Raw genomic sequence first — 18,096 nt, forward strand, 5'->3', positions numbered from 1 at the left:
AGAACAAGGGTTTCCCAGATGGCGCTAGTGATAAACAATCCGTCTTCAAGCCCCTTAGTATAGCAGGATGACAATTAAGAGGCTACTGCAACAATCTGTGAAAGAAAAAATGGTGGCTGGAACTAAGGTAGAGTCAGTGCAGATGATGAGAAGTCATAGGATTTTGGATCTATCTAAAGTGAGAACCAGCATAGTGCCCTAATGGAACTGAAATGTTACAGAAGAAAGAAGAGAAACATGATTGATTCAAGATTTTTACCCTCAACAACCAATTTCCCATCAACTGAGACTGAGAAGTACAGTTCTAGAAAATTTGGGGAGCATATCAGGAAATATGTTTTAGACATGAGATGAGTTTCAGAACGAAATCCAAGTGGGTATATTGAGTAGACACTACATTCATGAATCTGAAGCTCAGAGGTGAGGTTTCAGCCAGAAGGATCATTGATATATAGACTATAAACACTGCTTTAAAACTATAAAACTGTATTAATACTTTATTCTACGCTCAGACTAAGTTTAGGGTATTTTTTTTCTTTCTATGTTACATTTTGGAACTTCTCCAGTTTTCCCACCTCTTCATGGAAATATACATACTGTTTAGTAATTTATCAGCAATTACATCTGTTGACATTCCAGCTGTTACTTATAGTATCTTCCTCTCTCTCAAAATCAGAAAATGAGAATAAAATGACACCTGACCACCTTGCCAACTCAGCACCCCTGGGGACACCAAGTGTCTGACTTAGGGAATGTTCATCCAGCAGGTGGGATAAGTACTGAGACATCAAATAATTATAATTAAGATTTTTTAAATTAGTTAATCTCTTAATTTTATTTATTTTTTGGCTGGACTGAGTCTTCGTTCCTGTGTAAGGACTCTCCCTAGTTGCAGCGAGCAGGGGTTACTCCCTAGTTGCGGTGCATTGTGGTGGCTTCTCTTGTTGCAGAGCACGGGCTCTAGTGCTCATGGGCTTTAGTACTTGTGGTGCAGGGGCTCAGTAGTTGCAGCTCATGGCCTCTAGAGTGCAGGCTCAGTAGTTATGGCTTAGTTGCCTCACTGCACATGGAATCTTCCAAGACCAGGGATGGAACCCATGTCCCCTGCATTGGCAGGCAGACTCTTAACCACTGGACCACCAGGGAAGTCCAAATAATTATAATTTTTAATTGTAAAAGACTTTTGAATAATGAGAAAAATATATTTAAAAGAATGTAAAAGAATTATATTTTTAAATGATTGAATATTCCTTTCATCCAGACTCTTTGAGACAATTTTAGACACCACTTCGTGCTTTGGAGAAGACTTTAGCACTTCGAAAACATCACATAGTCTGAAATGTGTCTAAGATATAGACACAGAACAGTGTTTGTATCAGTTTGGGTCTGGAGCAGTAATTATAATGAAAGCTGAATTTGGTTAACCACCCAACATAAACAACAGAAACCTTTTCTATCATACTCTAGGAGATTTGAATTTTAAAAGAGTCACACATACGTTTCTCATTAGTGTATTATTCTGGGCTTCTATAGAAGAATTGTGTAGAATTGATGATACAAAGATGAAATCTTGGTGACATTACCCTCTCAGCTTTCTTAACTTTATTTCTTCAGGTATGGAGGGGACCAACTGTGGCAAGACGACTTGAGACTTCTTTGTTTGGTTATATTATTTTGGACCTTTCTCATGTTGGAAAACATAAATTGTAGTTAGTGATCGATAGTTGTTCCTGGTATTCAGGCAACAATTTATATGTTCTTCTGTACTTTGTGTACTGAAATAACATTCTCAACTCCCTTTTAATCAATTAAAAGTGGCTTCAGGCCCTTGTTCTATGATTTGTGATGAATAAAGCAGACCTTTTTAAGTAAAAGTGGGGTAATGTACTTCCTTCTGGAACAACTGTAGGTGGCTGTCGGCAAAAAGCCTGGTACCATGTTTTTAACATGGAACTTAGAGTTTTCATTTTCAATAACGTTGACGTATTTGTTTTTAAAAAGTTGACAGAAAGCTTGGAAACAGATGTCATTTACAGTTTTAGTTCACGGCTTCCTGTTCTCTTGCACAAAACACCAAAAAATATGACCAGCTCTGTGACGAGGAGGGAGTTTCTATATTGTTTTGATTTTACTTTTTATTTTTATAATAATTATGGATTCAAAAGAAGTTGCAAAGGTAGCATGTGTACCTCTTAGTTTCACCCAATGGTTTACATCTGACAGAAGTATGGTACAATAACTAAACTAGGAATTTGATATTGTTGGTGCAATGTGTATGATCATTTTATTGTTCTATGCTATTTCATTACATAGGTTCGGTTCAGTTCAGTTCAGTTCAGTCATTCAGTCATGTCCAACTCTTTGCGACTCCATGGACTGCAGCATACCAGGCCTCCCTGTCCATCACCAACTCCCGGAGTTTACTCAGACTCATGTCCATTGAGTCAGTGATGCCATCCAACCATCTCATCTTATGTCATCCCCTCTCCTCCAGCCTTCAATCTTTCCCAGCATCAGGGTCTTTTCAAATGAGTCAGCTCTTTGCATCAGGTGGCCAAAATATTGGAGTTTCAATTTCAACATCAGTCCTTCCGATGAACACCCAGGACTGATCTCCTTTAGGAAGGACTGGTTGGATCTCCTTGCAGTCCAAGGGACTCTCAAGAGTCTTCTCCAACACCACAGTTCAAAAGCATCAATTCTTCGGCACTCAGCTTTCTTTATAGTCCAACTCTCACATCCATGCATGACCACTGGAAAAACCATAGCCTTGACTAGACAGACCTTTGTTGGCAAAGTAATGTCTCTGCTTTTTAATATGCTATCTAGGTTGGTCATAACTTTACTTCCAGGGAGGAAGTGTCTTTTAATTTTGTGGCTGCAATCACCATCTGCAGTGATTTTGGAGCCCAGAAAAAATAAAGTCAGCCACTGTTTCCCCATCTATCTGCCATGAAGTGATGGAACCAGATGCCATGATCTTAGTTTTCTGAATGTTGAGCTTTAAGCCAACTTTTTCACTCTCCTCTTTCACTTTCATCAAGAGGCTTTTTAGTTCTTCTTCAATTTTTGCCATAAGGGTGGTGTCATCTGGATATCTGAGGTTATTGATATTTCTCCCGGAAATCTTGATTCCAGCTTGTGCTTCCTCCACCCAGAGTTTCTCATGATGTACTCTGCATATAAGTTAAGTAAGCAGGTTGATAATACACAGCCTTGATGTGCTCCTTTCCCTTTTTGGAACCAGTCTGTTGTTCCATGTCCAGTTCTACCTGTTGCTTCCTGACCTGCATACAGGTTTCTCAAGAGGCAGGTCAGGTGGTCTTGTATTCCCAATTCTTTCAGAATTTTCCACAGTTTGTTGTGATATACAATAAACTTTGGCATAGTCATGTAGTCATGTTCACTGTCTCCTATTACCTTTGTAAGTGACAGAGAGGTAACATGAGAGGTTTTCCTGCTGGAGAAAGTCCCTCATGCTTTCTCCGCCCAGGCAAGGTTCATTGCCTCTGCAAACTGTCCCATTTCACCCATGCCCAACTGAAACACAAGGCATCTTGTTGTTGGCTGACCAAAAAGTACTTCCTCCACTTGAAGTTAAAAGATATAACTTTCTTCATTGTAAAAACGGATATATATCAATGTGGAAGTTCAAATGAGATGTAGCATAAGGGCCTATTTTCACTAGTTTCATGGCTTGTAGCTCTGGCCATGTGTGTCTTGGCACATGACATGCTGGCTTTAGAGGTGGAAGGCACAAACCACATTCTTCTGGGGGGGGTGACACAAGCTTAATCAAGAAAAAAATTGCCCTGAGTCTCCCCTATTCAAATCACTTGGGTGGAACATTTGCCTATAATACAATATAACAGCAAAAGTGTTCAATGCATAGTTTATGCCTAGCAATATACCTTGAAAAGCTTCTGAGCTAGAATGTAGAAAATCCAGTTAGCTTTATTAATATCCGAACATATATATTTCCCTGTGAAATATATACTTGCAGCGTAAACAGATTTTAAGCCATATTTGAATATGCTTCACTTTGCACTTTGAATATTTCCATTGTGTCATGAATATGGCATATTTCACTATTTTGAATAACAGAAGACAGGAAACAGAATATTTGATTTGCATGAGCCTGCTATGTGTGTATATTGCTTTCTCAGATGAAGTACGCCTATTCTGGTGACCCAATTAGAAATATGCTGAAATAATCAACAGTAATTTGGAGAGTCAGTGAACCAAGGGATCTGTAAGTAATAGCAAAGCTGATTCAATACTAGTGTTTGCCTCTAGATTGCTCCATGTCCTAATCAAGTGCTGTTCAAAATTTTAAACTACCTCGGGCTAAAACCTGTTAAATCCATTGTCAGTTCATTTGCAAATTCTTCTCTCTCCCTAACCTGAAAATGTTTGAGTTTGTTAATCCATTTAGTCAGCAGTTGACTGTGGAATTTTTGCTTACCTTAGGCAAACTGGAAATTGCCTACTCTTTCCAAATCCCATTCGTTGACTCACACACCGGTCATTTTGCATTTTGTTCCCAGCAATGTTTTGTGTAGGGAGGGGAGGAGTGGCCACCTGCTCTGTCTCTCTGGTAAAGTCAGACTTGCACTTAGAACATGCCCTGATTTAATAACAATAACCATTCTATCCAAATCTGCTGTGAGACTCTGATGAAATTCTGGTTCGAATTAGTCACTGAACCAACTATTCAGAAGTTGTCAGAGTGCTGAGGCTGTGACTAAAGTCATTTCTTCTTCAAGCTCCTTGGAAGCATCATAATGAAGTCTCCTGGTTGGAGGAAGGTAGAAAATCTATTTTGAGGTGTTTAGAAAAGATAATGTTGCAGGTGCCAGCATGCACAAATAGAATTCCAATCATATTGTGTCTGAATAGGCAAAAAAAAAAAAAAAAATGAAAAAGTAGATTGTATTAAAACAATTCCCTTGCTTACAATCATCTATTGCACCTGCCGAGTTAATGTGATCTATTAGCATCCCCAAATCATTAGTATTTTAATAAAGGCCTGATCCCTGGTACAGTTAACACTAACTTAATTGGTAAATGCTGTTTATTTTTTACTCCACCCATCACCACCCTCTACAAAACTGTTAATCTATGTTGCCTATGGCATTACTGTTCTCCTGAATGTCGTGAATTAATCTAAGAATTCAGAAAAATGGTCCTTGTCTTGGATATTCATAATAATGTTTTTATGAAGAGGGGATTTTAAATGTATACTAAGTTGAGCAGTAGGGAACACATACTCCATTAATACTTACTTTTAAAAGTGGGATTGCCTTACCGTAATCGAAATATATATCAGTACACACTATAAGAAAGCCCTTGGATAATAAAGTACAAATGTCTTCTAAGTTGGCTCTCTGCTTTGACTATTGCTTCCTTCCACTGTCATCTCAGCAGATCAGTGAACACAAGTCTTTTAACATATAAATCAAATCACCTTACTCTGTGCTCAACAGTGATTCTCTTATTTCACTCAGAAGTAAAACTAAAGTCTTCAAATGCCCTACAAAGACTTTCTGATCCTACTATTTTGCTGACCTTGGCACTCTAACCCTCACCCACCTACTCCTTACTGACTGCTACTCTGACCTTAGAGTACTTACACTGACATCGTGTATGTGCACGCGTGTGTACAGTTTGGTATATTCTCCTGCTCTGCATTTTCAAAGCAACTCCTTCAAGTCCTCGCTCACCTCTTAACAAGAGATACTTTGCCATGCTCTTTATCTTCAATCCCACCTCAGGACATCTGTTCCCCCTTATATGTTTGCTTTCTTCTTTTCTTAGATAGCCCTTATCTTCTTTTGGCATGCTGTATGAGTAGTTAGAGTACCATATAATTCTCAAGAATTTTTAAGCTTTTATGTTACTTGCAAGCTCACAAGTCAGCCTACCGCCATTGCATGGTTTCTGGCAAAACACTTCAAACTGGGTCAGAGAGAAAGGGTTTTATTACTTATAGGACATGAGCCACATGAACAACAGTATATTTGCATCATTTCTCTTTGCCCTAAGTCCCATGGGGGTGACACGGATAAGACCAGATGGATGCCTGCACACTCACTGGATAGTTTATAAAAGATGAACTGTGAGCTTAGAGAACCGTGTGCAGTAAATATGCCTACTCTTTGTTGCAGAGGGAGATACTATCTCTGTCTTCCAAGGTAGTTCATGGTATCAACATTCTTATTAATGACAACCAGAAAAAAGACAGTCAAAGCCTTATTAGCAAGATGTGCAGTAACAAAAGAGATCCATGAAGAAGGACTTCCCAACTATAAAATTTACAGTTTGTTATATGTTTCCCCCAATGTAAATTCCCTGAGGGATTTTATTTCTTCACGGATGTACTCAATAGGCATGAAAAAATAATTTAGATCTTGTTTTTTCAATCTGAAATCCCCAAATCTCTGGCTTATTCTGACTTCAGTCAGTTATCTCCACATTCATTTTCTCAGCCATAAAATGAGAGTAGTAAGTAATGCCTCTCTAATGCCATGTGGTAAGAACTTCCCTGGTAGCCCAGTGGATAAGACTCCAAGCTCCCAATGCAGGGGTCCTGGTTCAATCCCTGGTCAGGGAACATGCCACAACTAAAAGATTCTGCATGTTGGAATAAGACTCGGTGCAATCAAATAAATAAAATTTTTAAAAATAATTTAATGCTAAACATTTGGCCATCTAACGTGAAGAGCCAACTCATTGGAAAAGACCCTGATGCTGGGAAAGATTGAAGACAAAAGGAGAAGAGGGCAGCAGAGGACAAGTTAGATAACATCACTGACTCAAAGGGCCTGAATTTGAGGAAACTCCAGGAGATAGTGAAGGACATAGGAGCCTGGCATGATGCAGTCCATGGGGTCTCAAAGAGTTAGACATGACTTAGCAACTGAACAACAGCAACAACAACAAATCTATATCTGTTGGAATTCTCCATGGACAGGTGATGGAGTCTCGTCTCAGGTCTCACTTTGACCATATGTGACTCACAAATTTATTTTGCTAGCCCTGATAAAAGGTGTGGGTACTTAGTCTCTACTATTCTTTCTGACCTCATAGGCATGAGCACCAAAACTGAATTTTTGTTGATCTTCTTAAACTGGGCCATCTTTCAGTTTCCCTTAACACAGTAAATGACACTTCCATTCATTTATTTGTGAAAGTCATAATTCATGACTCATCTTTGAGACTTCCTTCTCTCTCAACCCATCCCACCCTCATATTCCATCATTTATCACTTCTTGCTGATTTCACCTCCCAAATATCTTCAGATTCTATTCACTTTTTCCATCTCTGCTGATAAGAACATGAATCAAAGGCCAGTGATTCCCAACTGTTTCAGATCAATGTATCCTATAAAATATCTTATAATACTTCCTTTAGTATAAAGAACAAATTCACATATAATATAACCAAACTTACACACAAAATTTCAAAATAAAATAAAAATATTTTAACTGCAATATGAAGTTGAAATAGAGGAAATTATATAATAACAATATGTCTTTCAACATGTAAAAATCAGGCATGGCTAGGTTCCAAATAGGAAAAGGAGTATGTCAAGGCTGTATATTGTCACCCTGCCTATTTAACTTATATGCAGAGTACATCATGAGAAATGCTGGGCTGGAGGAAGCACAAGCTGGAATCCAGATTACTGGGAGAAATATCAATAACCTCAGATATGCAGATGACACCACCCTTATGGCAGAAAATGAAGAACTAAAGAGCCTCTTGATGGAGGTGAAAGAGGAGGGTGAAAAAGTTGGCTTAAAGCTCAACAGTCAGAAAACTAAGATCATGGCATCCGGTCCCATCACTTCATGGCAAGTAGATCGGGAAACAGTGTCAGACTTTATTTTTGGGGGCTCCAAAATCACTGCAGATGGTGACTGCAGCCATGAAATTAAAAGACACTTCCTCCTTGGAAGGAAAGTTATGACAAACCTACACAGCATGTTAAAAAGCAGAGACATTATTTTGCCAACAAAGGTCCATCTAGTCAAGGCTATGGTTTTTCCAGTAGTCATGTATGGATGTGAGAGTTGGACTATAAAGAAAGCTGAGTGCCGAAGAATTGATGCTTTTGACCTGTGGTGTTGGAGAAGACTCTTGCGAGTCCCTTGTACTGCAAGGAGATCCAACCAGTCCATCCTAAAGGAAATTAGTCCTGGTTGTTCATTGGAAGGACTAATGTTGAAGCTGAAACTCCAATATTTTGGCTACCTCATGCGAAGAGTTGACTCATTTGAAAAGACCCTGATATTGGGAAAGATTGAAGGCGGGAGGAGAAGGGGACGACACAGGATGAGATGATTGGATGGCATCACCGACTTAATGTACATGAGTTTGGGTGGACTCTGGGAGTTGGTGATGGACAGGGAGGCCTGGCGTCCTGCGGTTCATGGGGTTGCAAAGAGTCAGACACGACTGAGTGACTGAACTGAACTGAGACCAAAAAAGCCTCACAATGTTGTCAGACATTTGCACCTACATAAAGAATCATTCCAGATTTGAAAGCTAAAAAGTCAGGCAGATAAAGGTCCTTGCATTGGACTCTAAAACCAGGAACAGAATTTACTTCAGCCAGATGATTTTACAAATTGGCCAAAATGTAGCAACTTCTGAAACAAACTAAAATACAATTACGTTTCCATTTACATAGTGGATTCATTCCTGAAAATTTAGTGTATACTTAAATCATGCAAAAATACTGTGTGTTTATATCTAAAACTGAATTAGATTCTAGAGAGCTTTTTCATTTGTACAAAAGTATATGTTTTTTACAGGGCCATTCTCAAATTTTGTGAGACACAGACAATTGTCCCTTTAAATATTATGCACATTGCAAAATACACCTAGTAAACCTGGACCCCACTTACCAATCAGTGCCAGTAGCCAATAGCTGCCACTCTGAAGAAAATAAAACAGAATATGAGCACTGTCATTAATTTTCAATTTGTCTGGGAAAGTGCATAACACTTCCATTAAGAACTGACACTATAGACTAAGTTACCTTTGTTCTTCATTCATTATCCCCCTAATAGTCTTTTCAGCTTCATTCCTACTCATCTAGCTTAGTTATGGCAGCTTCCCAGGTGGCGCTAGTGGTAAAGAACCCACCTGCCAATGCAAGAGACATAAGAGATGAGGGTTCAATCCCTGGGTTGGAAAGATCCCCTGGAGGAGGACATGGCCACTCACTGCAGTATTCTTACCTGGAGAATCCCCCATGGACAGAGGAGCCTGGCAGGCTATAGTCCGTAGGGTCACAAAGAGTTGAACACAACTGAAGTGATTTAGCATGTATGCATGCATTAGCTTAGAGTTGATTCGCAAAGCCAAATTTGATTATTTTACCTGTATTTGTTTTTTTTGTTTGTCTGTTTTTCTCTCAGATAAACAGACCAATAGGGTATGGAGATACATAAAAATTTATTAAAAGAATTGGATCATGCAGTTATGGAAACTAAGTCCCAAGATGTACAATCAGAAAGCTAAAGACCTAGAAGAGCTGCTAGTATAAGTTCCAGTCTGTGTCCACAGGCCTGAGAACCAGGAGAGCTGATGATGTAAGTCCAAGTCCAGAAGCAGGCAGTCACAAGGAAAGTCAGCTTTTTTGTCCTATTCAGGCCTCCAACAGATAGGATGAGGCTGACCCAGTATTGAGGAGGGCAATTTGCTTTACTCAGTCGATAGATTCAAATGTTAATTCCATCCAAAATACACTCAGAAATATGTTTGACCAGTTATATGAGCACCTCATTATCCATTCCAGTTGATGCATAAAATTTTCCATTGCACTGTCCATTACATAAGGTCCTTATGGCCATTTCCTCCTCTTAAGGTACAAAAGTTTGATATTACTTCTAAAGCCTCATGTTTTCTAACTCTTGTCTGCTTTCAAGCAATATTTCACCATTTTGCATATTCTGTGTGCTTGAGACATGCCGGCTTTTCTATTCAACGTAAAAGCAATGATCCTTCATACCACAGCGTCTGTGCATATCTATTCTATGTACTCTTTTTACCATACAATTTTCCGAGTTACCTTCTAATTATAGTTTTTCAGCTTAGAAGCTGTAGCTAAGCTGTAGATTTTTGTTTAGAATCTATAATGATCTTTCAGAGAAATGTATAAATTTTCAATATGGCTGGGTTAACATTAAAAATATTTAATTAGTAAGACTTGGGAATTAATCACTCAAACTACAGGCCAGCTACTGGATAAGCATCCTAGGGACCCTAGTCTATAAAGTGTCAACTCATTAGTTTTTGAATTGTGTTGTGGTCTCGGTTTGGATTATCCAGGATATTCCTTGGGAGATAATATAGTAGTCAGAGAAGGTAGGCACTAAGAGACTTGGAAAATCAACTGTTTGTCAACTCTAAGTATTTTAATATTTTAAAACCACTATGGCTGCTGAAAGTAACCCAAATCATTGTCCTATGATTATTATTACTTACCATTGGTTGCATGATGGTATTTAGACTTACATGGAACTTACCTGTAGATTTCAGCAGCATTTTCAATCAGTTCCAGTCCTGGAATATCTTGTTACAGAATAAATAGCTCTGAGTCTGCTCCTATATTACATTTTACACAATTATTATTTTACTTTAATTTGTAAAATGATTTAATTGAACATTGTACCACTAGATTGTAAGTTCAGTGAAGACAGGCATTATATCTACTTTTGCACATCAAATTATACCAGACACTCTCAAAAGTATGTGGTGCATATTGAAGTCAATAAATATTTCCTGAAAGGATGAATGTGAATGTCTTTGTATAGTTAGCACTCAGTACATCTTAATTGCCTTTTCCCCCTCTTCCTTACCCCCATGCATGACATAGCACATGTATTTATTTTAATCAATGCATATCAGCAAAATTCCAGATATTCAGCTATCCAACGTCGAAGGAGCAAAAATTGAAATTACATAGTAAGTCTTGGAATTTCCCTCTCCAATTTAAATGTGCCAAAAATAGAACGTGGAATGGGAAGCTTATTTTCTTGATATAATTGCTTCTATTTCTGACCCTCTGAGCTTTGGGGAAACTCAGTCCCAGATCTCAACTTTAGTTTTCCCTCTCACATGAAGCCTTATGTCTTCTGTGACATTGAACATATTGCCAACCTGTGCACTCACCCCAAGAGCTTCATCATGGAGGAGATGAAACTCTAGGCTTCCAAGACCTCGGGGACTTAGATTTAAATAAAGCCAGTGTAAAAGGCAATTAATGACCCTAATTATCAGTGCAAAAAAAGAAGGTGTAAAAAGAGGAAAATGTTTCTAAAGAAAATGAAAAGAAATTGTTATGCCTGTGACCAAAATGAATGAGGACACCACAAATTAAGACAAAGGTTCACGATTAATAAGAGTCGTGGCTGGTCTTCAAGTGTCATTTATATACTTTCAAACCTTGAAATTTCCAAAACAAAAGAGACCTGCACTTTTTCTTGTACTTCTTATCTAGTCTGCTCAGTGTTCCACGGAGTTTATGCCTCTGTGAAATTAAATATAATTGGCTTATGGAAACTAAACAAAAGCCTAAATTCAAAGCACATTTTAAAAATCAAATTCATTAATTTGGTTCACACACATTCATTGACCCTATCCTGTCAACTCTGCTATCCTTTGTACTCTTGTGTGGTTAAATCTAAAGATATGTTTAGATGAGGTCACAAATAAATATGGTGAGCAAATTAGCCCATATGATTTTCCCACTATTTCTATACTTCTATTCTTACCCCATCCTCAGCCCTACTCTAGCCCTAGCCAAAGTAGAACAAGACATTCTGCCAGAATTGCCTGCTGAAGATTGCAATGAACAGAGTAAAAATCTTGGCTTTTGACATAGACCAAGGAACAACTAAATTTGGAAGAATAGAAGAATACAAAACCAGAACAGTGTTTTTAATCCCTAAGGTCTAGATAAAATTTGCCACATACAAGAAAATGAGAAAAACTGGTAGGAAAAAAAGAAATAAACAAAAATTTGTGAGAAGGTCCTTGCACCGTACTTCTTTCCTCCAATTCATTTGGGGGTAGGAAGAATATTAGAATCCTTGAATTTCATTTAGAAATCTAAGAGCACAGAAGTATGCCCTCCAACCACAGAGTCACATACTAGGAAACTGGCCAGTTCTTTATCTTATGGAAAGAAACATTCTGTGCACCTGAGAGGAACAAAGAAGTGTTAAAGAGTCTTTCATTGCCCCCCAAAAGCTCACAGAGATCCCATGTCCCAGTCCAGTAATGAAAGTATCTTGATAGATTCTTCTAGGGCCTGATAGATGGATGGTGGCAGGTGGTGGAGAGCTGGACCTGAAGGGTTGTTGTAGTCAGAAGCATGGGACATCCCCACAGCTCTGCATGAGTTGGAGTCTACGGAGTAGGTGAGATAAAATATGGCTCAAGAGATGTCAGCCTGCAGTGATAATAAGTAAGAATCAGATGTTCCCCATCCCCAAGCAAGACACCATGAAATCTCTGGAATTTAGATGCCATGGAGAGAAAATAGGTATAGGGAAAATTTCCCATCCCTAATCCAACCACTTCACTTTTTCCACCAACAAGGAAGCAGGCATAAAGTGAGAATTAAGGTAATATAAGAAGAAATTAAAATGTATTATTTGTTAAGACTCAGAGCTTTGGGAATATTGAATGAAAGGCTTTAGAGAATGACATCAAGTAATTCTTGCCTCAGTTACAAACTCTGGTCTTGTCTCAGTCGGTTTGGGCTGCTATAACAAAGCACTGTAGATTAGGTGGCTTACAAACATCAACAAAAAATTTATTTCTCAGAATGTGGAGCCTGGAAATGGGACACCAGGGTGCCAGCAGGACTTGGGTGTGGCAAGAGCCCTCTTCCAGTCTGTGGATTACTGATTTCTCCTAGTGTCCTCACATGGTGGAAAGAGAGCTAGGAAACTCTCTGGTCTCTTCTTAAAAGGGCATTTATCTCATTTTTGAAGTTCTACTCTCAAGATAAAATCATCTCCTCAAAGCCCCACTTCCAAATAACATCACGTTGAGATTAAGGTTTCAACATATGAATTTTGGGGGGGTGGACACAAACATTATATCCATTGTAGATCTAGACAAACATCAAGATTTAATGACATTTAGATTTTCCTAAGATGTGCTATGATAACTGTTTATAGAACGTTTCCAGAAAAAAAACAAAAAGGCTAAGCCAAAGAAAATTAAAAGGTATGCATCATGATGCTATGTAATTATTGCAACCAGCTTCTTTACTGTATGAGCTACAAGGAAGTTCCTAAGACTTTAAAGATGGTCCACATCAAAAAAAAAAAAGAAGAAGAAGAAAGGGAAAAAAAGAAAGAAATCTAGGGGAGAAAAGAAATTGGTCATTGAAAATCCCTTTCATGCCTAGTTTTTTTTTTTTTCTTTTCTTTTAATGGATATAGTGGTTTGCAATACATTGCTGAGGGTGTTCCAATCTCAATGATCTCAGTGGTTAGTTACAGCCTATCACACTTCTCCAGCACTACGTTTTGAATTGTGGTGCTGGAAAAGACTCTTGAGAGTCCCTTGGACTGCATGGAGATCAAACCAGTCAATCCTAAAGGATATCAACCCTGAATATTCATTGGAAGGACTGATGCTGAGGCTCCAATATTTTGGCCACCTGGTGAGAAGAGCTGACTCATTGGAAAAAACCCTGATGCTCTCTCTGATGCTGAGAAAGATTGGGGCAGGAGGAAAAGGAGATGACAGAGGATGAGATGGTTGGATGGCATCACTGGCTCAATGGACATGAATTTGAGCAAACTCCGGGAGCTGGTAAAGGACAGGGAAGCCTGGCGTGCTGCAGTCCATGAGGTCTCAGAGTCTGACACAACTTAGTGACTGAACAACAACAACCACACCCCTATTATATTTCTCTAGAATGAGGAGGGCAGTTTCCTTCCTAAATAAAGCTGAAAGAGTGACTCTTAGAAATATCTCTCATGCTCACGTATGCATATACCTAACCATATATCTATTTTAGCATTTTCACTGAGTGTATTTCCTGGAGCTGTTATTTCAGACCTACCTTTTACCTTGTTAAAAGCTGAGTGTGAAGCCCTTATCAATTAAACTCCAGTTTAAAGAAAAAAAATTCTAGAATCAGTAGAGGTGGGCTGAGTTTGATAACTGGAGGGGGGCCCTAGGAATCTTTGCTTTTTTTTTAAACAACCTGCTTCTTCCCACTAAAAGTTAAGAGCTTTCCTAGCTCTTCAGAAACAAGGCTGCCTTAAACAAGGTTTTCCAGTGCAAGCATGAGCCAAGTCAAAATGAACTCTAGTTTCTCTGGTGTGAAATGCCTCTGAGTTTCATTCGGGTGAATTGGTCCACTGGGATTCTGTCCTGATGGGTGAGCTGAGATTACACAGTTGATCAGCAGCCAAGAGAACAGACTGTAGCCCCCGGATACTGCTGAATAAGCCACAGTTGTGTGTGCAACATTGAGTGTATGGTCCCATCAAATTTATGGACAACTCTGTTTATAATCTCGTGGCATATGCCTCTGTAGTATTTGTTTATAAAGGGCCAGGGCTGGGTGTATTATGCATCACAAATGATATACTGCAAAGTTTCCCAGGATAAATGAAATATGTCCATTTTGTCCCATCTGGATCTTGTTATTTTTTTTTTTTTCCATGATTAGCATTTTGGCAGCTTTCACTCTTCTATTCTGCTGTTCTGTGTGCCCAGGGGAGACAAAACGTTGAGTTCTTTCCAAACTCAGGGTAGTGCTGTGTGGAGAAAAACTACAGCTGAAAGGGCACTTTCTTTATGTAGATGCTCCACACTCTAGTGGAGGAAGCAGAGGTTGGGAATATGATTAGTGGGGAGTGAAAGCGCCGTGAGCTCAAGGCTCACGTGAGTCATTACCAGATGATAGGCAGGATACAGGAGATGTTCTGTCCCCCAGAACCAGCTGAGCTTATGAAATGCTCCACAATCCGATTTCGCTGAGCTGCAGATGGAGGCCCTGTACTCCGTTATGAATTTAGTCTGCTTGAGATAAAAATGGGGTCACGATGATCATCTGACACCTTGTTAACTTCTACTGCAACCAAACCAAACCAAACCAAATTCACTTGTATGCAGTAATATGACTTATTCTTTTAAAAGAATGCTATAACAGAACCAAAGTCTGCTTTTCATTTTGGGCGAGTTCCTGGAGTAGAATTTAGAAACGAAACAGCCCACAAGGGGGAAGGTCTCTTTGTCACTTGTGAAATAGACATAAGCAACTCAGAAGTCAGTCTTCCTGGCCTGAAGGCTTTCTGCTTTCAAGAGAATCATCTATGGTTTGTTTCAATTTTCCATTTAAACAGTAACTTGCTGTTTTATTCTGCAAAACCTACTTCTATTCCTATTTTTATTCACACTTGCAGACTAAATTTTCACTTGCATTGTATTCATTTTAAATGTGCTAAATCAAGGAATTAGAAACCAACTTGAGATAAATAAGCATTGTACAATACCTAAAACAAGAGAGAAAAATCAAGAAGTAATCCTTAGGAGTTTCGATAAATAATTAATGCAGATGCCCATCTATAATCAAATGACTTCCCAGATTTCAGCTACTTAAATGCCTTTATTTTCATGTTACTGAAATCAAATATTATATACAAGTGAAATGCCTAATATATTTTTGATATGTCATTAGAGGTGATTGCTGCCACTACAAATGATGAAATAAAGTGTTTTATTCAAAACAAAACCCCAAATTTTTCACTTAAAATATTGTTCTGATTATTTTATTTATATAATTTCCATATTAACTGAAGCATATTGGTACAAATTACTTTGCCTGAATTATCCATCTATCCATCTGCCTATTTATTGATCTGTTTATATTACATATTATGTAGCATATCACCAATTGATATATTCGTTCTCCCTTTCAATTTTCTGCCTCTGCAAAAATAATGCTGAATTTTTCTGCTTCTAGAATCAGACATATCTCCAGCTTCTCAAACCATTCATTCAAAAGTAGGAATTGTAGAGAAAGTACAGCTGCCTCTCCTCATATCTCCCCTCCATCCCAGTCCTTTGGTGTTTGATATCTGTTTTCCAGAGTTTTTAAGCAATCTCCTGGAAAGCTTATAAAAAGTCCAGAGCCTTATTGGCCATCCTCCAAATACTTCTAATTTTGACAAGCCTGAGCTGGGGCCCGGGAACCTTCGTATGAAATGACCTCACAGGTGGCTCTGATGCAGATGGTTCTTTGCAAAGCAGTTCTGTAAGACCCATGATCTTATATAAAGAAGGAAATCACAGGCTTTCCTATTGCATCTTAACTCTCCTGGAATTAAACTTCCCAAGAACAGAGAGTCAGGAACATGTGATTCTTGATCTTCTCTCTCATAAATGAATGTTGTCATGTTATGAATGAAATAATCATCATGTCAGCTGGATTTTTGACACCAAGGTGCAGAGTTTCAGAGTAATGACATCTCAACTCTATTGATCCTCAAAACACTCACCCCCTTTCCAGTCACCTGTCCTCTGACCCCTTATTGCTGACAATTATCTGGATTGCAAATGAGCTTGCTCTGTTTTTCTGAACCCTGTGTCTGTATGTCTGTTTACTCCTAGGCAGTCAGACTTTGTGAGCTGGTCAGTTCCACCGCATTCTCTCTTCATCTAAGAGGTGACAAGGGCCAGACTCCAGAGCTTGCCTCTTCCATGCCTGCTGTGCGTACACGATCACCATGCCTTACAAACTCACCTTAAACCATCAAATATTAACGTTTCTTAGCTCTTTGAAATCTTGGGTTAAGCAAAGCTTTAAAATCTCTTAGGAGATAAAACACATGAATTATAAAAGAAAGATTTGTTAAATATGACATTATAAAAATTAAAAACTTTTGCTCTTCAAAATATACTGTAAAAAATGAACAAAAAATCACACACTGGCAGAAAATATTTACAAAAAAAAATGATGATAGCTAGCTGGTTTCCAGATGGGTAAAGAAACCATTATAATTAATTAATTAATATTTTATAAATAAGAAAGTGAACCACGAGATATTTTAAAACAGGGAAAAGACTTGAATAAATGCTTCATCAAATAAGCTCTATGGATGGCAAATAAATAAGTCAAAAGATGCTCAGCATAATTAGTCATTAGAAAAATTCAGTTAGACCTTCAGTGAGATATCACTTTGCCTCTAAGAATGTAAAAAAAAAGCAAGTAGTAATATCAGGTATTGCTAAAATGTGGAGCAACAGAAACTTAGTAAATCTTTGGTGGCAAAGAAAAATAGCACAACCACTTTGGAAAACAGTGGACAGTTTCTTACCAACTTAAACATACACTTACCATGCATCCTAGCAATTCCACTTATCCAGAAAAAATGAAAATATACATACATACAAAAACCTGTATTCATATTTTTAAGACAACTTTATCAATAATCATCAAGAGCTGAAAATAACTCAAATGTTCATCAACTATAGAACAGATCAGCAAATATAGTTACAGTCAAATAATGAAATATCATTCAGCAATAAATTAAACTTCTTATGTATGCAAAGAAATGGATGAATTTAAGATGCACTGACTTTTGTGAAAGAAACCAGACACCAAATCAAAATACTATATAAATCCATTTGTATAATATTAATAGCAAAATAATAGGGACAGAATGTAGACTACTGGTTGCCAGGGTCTGGAAGTAAGAAGAGAAAATTGATGCATAAGAAAAAGGTGCATATGGGAGCATTTACTTTTTTAAAAAATTATTTATTTTTATTACTTGTTTTGGCTGTTCTGGATCTTCATTGTGACATGTGGGCTCTTGGTTGACACATGTGGGCTTAGTTGCAGTATGTGGGATCTTGGTTCTGCAGCCAGGAATGGAACCTGGGCCCCTGTATTGGAGCAAGAAGTCTTATCCACTGGACTACTAGGGAAGACCCAGGAACATTTCAATGTGATGGAAATAATCTATGTTTTTATTATGATGGTAATGATATGACTCTATGGATTTGCAAATTTCATAGAAATGTGCACCGAAAAGGGTGAATTTTATT

General features: G+C 38.1%; 1 long non-coding RNA gene across 1 annotated transcript in view; it reads left to right on the forward strand.

Annotated features, from left to right (window-relative positions):
* LOC145518248 (uncharacterized) overlaps positions 1-18,096 on the forward strand; it is a 138,125-nt gene that overhangs the window by 96,718 nt on the left and 23,311 nt on the right. The window contains exon 3 of the long non-coding RNA XR_014062778.1: positions 16,657-16,755. This is a non-coding gene — a long non-coding RNA (uncharacterized LOC145518248). The remainder of the gene's footprint in view (positions 1-16,656; positions 16,756-18,096) is intronic.

The sequence above is a fragment of the Giraffa tippelskirchi genome, chromosome 8 (genome assembly GCF_054371585.1).
Source record: "Giraffa tippelskirchi isolate mGirTip1 chromosome 8, T2T-mGirTip1v1.2.pri, whole genome shotgun sequence".
NCBI classification, from domain to species: Eukaryota; Metazoa; Chordata; class Mammalia; order Artiodactyla; family Giraffidae; genus Giraffa; species Giraffa tippelskirchi.